This window comes from Pteropus vampyrus, unplaced genomic scaffold (genome assembly GCF_000151845.1).
Source record: "Pteropus vampyrus isolate Shadow unplaced genomic scaffold, Pvam_2.0 Scaffold59, whole genome shotgun sequence".
NCBI classification, from domain to species: domain Eukaryota; kingdom Metazoa; phylum Chordata; class Mammalia; order Chiroptera; family Pteropodidae; genus Pteropus; species Pteropus vampyrus.
This window is the reverse complement of record NW_011888840.1, coordinates 3491746-3495876: the sequence shown is the minus strand read 5'-3', so window position 1 is coordinate 3495876 and position 4131 is coordinate 3491746.

The following is a 4131-nucleotide window of genomic DNA, read 5'->3' as shown; positions in this document are numbered from 1 at the left end:
GGGGGGAGAAGGGTGCTCTCCCGAGACTTCGCTGGTGTGGCTGCTTTTTGGAGTTGCTTGCGGCTTTTCCAGCAAATATCAGATTTGCTTTCTCCTTTAGACCTCAGGTGCTGAGACTTAGCTACACTCCTCCATTTTTACGTGGTTCTTCTCAACATCATGGTGAAGAACTTCCGTTTTAGCATGTTTCTTTACACTTCGAGCCTCCACTCCCTTCCCTCCAGGCCCTCGCAATTAACATCCATCCTAATGTGTTCAATTTATGTCCAGCTCCATTTGCACCTCTGGATCCACTCTCCATTTCTCTCAGCCCAGCTCCGGGTACCTCTGGGCTCACCTGCAGGGTGAACAGCTTGCTTGCTCAATGGCGTCTGATTGGATCTGACCAATGGGAAGCACCATCAGGAGATACAGAAGCATCATTCTTTCTACCTCGCTGCCAGGGAGTGAGGTCTTGCATTGGGGGCAGGTGTCGGCTGCACCCCCATAGCTCCTGTAAGGAAACCTTCTCTAGGCGGTACTTGAACCGATTTGGCCCTTCACATCTAGGGCATGGTTAGGTCCTATGGCTGTCCCTAGCTCCAGGGCACGTCACCATCACTGGCTGCTTTTCCTAACCCTGCCCACAGCTTCGTAAATAGTCTTTTTATTAATTCTCCAACTACTCGGTATGTGTATGCCCATGTTTTTCCTGCCTAGAACACTACAGACACAAATATGTATGCTTCTTTGCAAAATAAGGAATGCTCCTCTATGTGCATGTATGTGCGTACGTGCATGCTTAGTAAATAGAATATTACGGTCCTGCAGATCTCATCGCATTTCTTATTGATTTCGATGAGCACAGTTTCTGCGGTCTGCGTCCCTGTGAAGGCTCCAAGCTTTGGCTTCTAACTGCAGCACCCCACTGCATCTCTCCGCTGCCTCCGCCAGCTGCTCGTGAGGAATGCCTCCACCTTCCCGCAGTACCGCAGCACGTCTGAGTTTTCACAAACGTTTACACCCAATATCTTTCAGTTCTTTTCCTGGTCTCAGTTTTGAATTTGCGGCAAGCACAGTAATTTGCTGAGCAAATCGTGTCCCATAAACCTCAAGTCTGTGTTTCTCAACTGAACAAAGCGACCCTGAACTTACAAAAGGTGCTTTTGAGATGTGTTTTTTTTCCTGATTTTTCCGCTGCTGTAATAAATCATGTCGTGAAATAAATGACAGGGATCACGGAGGCTCCCATTTATTGAGTGCTTTGTACATACTGGGTTCTCATCTAAGTCCAGAAAAGGCTTTCGCTCACCGCCAGCATGTGGAGCCAACTCGGACTGGCTCTGGAGAGCCAACTGCTACATTTTCAAAATTTGGCAAGCCAGTTACTAAACACAGCAGGATTAAAAATCGAATTATGTAAACTCACAATTAAATAAACTACGTTAGGAACAAATGTAATAAAACCTCAGCACTCATCAGTTCCAAATTATTTTACTCCCCTTAGCTATTACCCAGGCTCAAATGACATCCATTCTACTGTACGGTGGAAATATTGTGCCATGATGCACACTTCTTTCCAATTCCGCCTCCGAAGATGTTGCATTGGTATCTTGAAATCACCTGCGGTGGGAGTATTTGGACCACGGAAATGAGTGAACTCTACAGATTAGGACGACCCCATCCTTGGAATTGGTTTTTAAGCTTTACCAGCACACCACTGTGCTTGAACCCCACAAACAGCCCTGTGAGATTGGTACTTTTTTCATTTTTCAGATGAAAAGATGAGGTTTAAAGGAGATAAATAACTCTCCCAAATCCTAAAGCTGGTGAAAGGTGGGGTCGGGATTGCAGAGGTAACTCACAGAATTGTAGATATTCCGAATAACAGGGGCAGGCCTGGTAACCAAAAGGCAGGATTTTGTCGTGTGGCAACCCTTGTGCAAACAAGGGAACTGGGAGTTACATTATATGGGCACGACCTGGAGCCCACCCCCTCACCCGCCGCCCTCCGATCCTCTTAGGCAGCGGGAAGGGAAGGAGCGAGGCAGCCGATTCCTGTCTCTGCGCCCCTCGCTCTGTCTCTCCCTCTTTGTGCTCCTCCCTGTGTTCGCTCATTTTCCTCTCTCCGCTTTCGAGCACCCATGTCTGCCTCGCGGTTCCCACGTCCTTGATTTAAGAACCTGCCCAAGCTGGCTAGAATGACCGTTCCAGAAAACACCAAGTTCCCAGGACAGGATCCGATTGGCCCAGCCTGGGCCACGTAACTGCCTCTGGTTCAACCTACGAGTCCAGCAGGGCAGAGGGGTGTGCACCCATCCCACAGGTAGGTAAGTGATGCCGAGAGGGGTGGGCTGAGCAGACCCCCAGTGTTCTCATGCAACCAGCCAGCGGGACCACTGGGACGCTCACTCTGGCGAGTAGAATAATAGTGATGATATTAATCGCTCTTCCAGTTCTTAGAATGTTCTTCCCATGTGCTGACTCGTTTACTACAATAACCCTGTGAGGTACATGCTGTTATGATCATCACTCCCATTTTACAGGTGAGATCGCTGAGGCACAGAGTGGTCGAGACACTTGCTCAAGAGCAATAGTTGGCGAGGGGCGAGGCCGGGTTCCAGCTCAGCTGTCTGTCTTTGGCGCCGGCACCCGTATCTGCTACGTCACACTGCCTACCCCTAAGCACCCAGATCTGCCAGACCTACCTTTCAGACCTGTCGGGAGGACCAAATTAGATAATAAGGCCTTGGAGAGCTTTCTAAGCTCTATCAAAACGAGTCCCTTCTCTCTTTCTGTGTCGTCCTTTTTTGCTGGAATCAAGGCAGTGGTACGAAAGCAGATTTGGGGCACATTGCAGGTCAGCCTGCCCTCCCTCGTTCTTCTCCACCATTCCCACCAGGAGAGTCGCCCTTGACCTTAAGCCATGTCTGCAGAAAGACTCCAGTTAACCTTAAACATGTAACCTAGAAGAGGTAATAAAGCTTTTATTGGCCCCATGGTCGGGGCTATGCTTTCTCTGGTGAAGGCTTTAGGCAGCTGGAGAAAGGCGGGGCAATCTGGCCCTGTCAGTTAAGGACAGCCAGGGGAGGCCGGATTCAGGTGCAGGGGAAGCAAGACTCAGAGAGGAGGCTGGTGTGAAGGCAGGGAGGCTGCAGGGCGGAGGCAGGCTTTGCAGTGCGGGAGAGGATGCTAAGAGGAAGTGGCGTCCAGTGCCAGCTGTGTCTTGTCAGAATCACCATAAGCTAGAAGGAGCTCCCCGTTGTACAGAGGAGGAAACTAAGGCCCAGACGTGCTCAAGACCGGGCTGTTGCAATCTCTTTTCTGGTTCACCAGGTGACCTCTGTTGACCCTTCAACAATCCCCTGAATGTGTTCTTTCGGGAAAGTTTTCCCTGCCTATGGCGACACCAGGGAGTCACCACCTAGGAGGCAGGGACGCAGAAGACCACACAGGCGGACAGACACACGGGACTGCCAGCCGGAGCTTCCTCAGCGCCTGCCTTCACCTCCATCCCTGTTCTAACTTAACTGGAAGTCGTGCCAGTGTGGGAAGAGCCTTGATTCCTCCACGTCGCTTTACAAAATACACCCCGAACCCCTCTGCCTGGCAGTCAAGACCTCCCTCCTCCTCCGTTGGCCACCCTTGCTGTTCCCTCCTTGCCAGCAAAAGCAGCACCTCCTTCCCTGGCACCCAGAGCTGCATTCGTTATGGTTGACGTTCCATGTTTGACGTCCTGTCTTCGCAACTTAGCTTATAAACCCGAGGAGGGCTCTCACGCAAGTGTTTTCAGTGCTGTTGGAATGGATTTCCTCCCTGTCTTTTTTTATGCACAGGACCTTGGGGAGCAGGAGACGGCAGGTGCACAAGCGTGTGTGTTTAAGTCCCACTGTCCCATAGTTCTCCTGCTGGTTAATTGACCATTAGGATGACTGTTTTGGCCGGATCTAACTTTTTCGCACAGTGGGCAAACAGCGGAGATCAGAAACAGTGGAGCCCCTTGATTTCTGAAAAATTAACCCTTCTATTCCTCCATGTTTTTACATTAGCAGGAAAGCAAGCAGAATGTTTCATACCTGCAGCGAGGGAGAGCCTACATTTAAGAAGAATGAGAAGCTGTGTCTTGCCTCTTGGCAAAGGAAGTGTACTCAT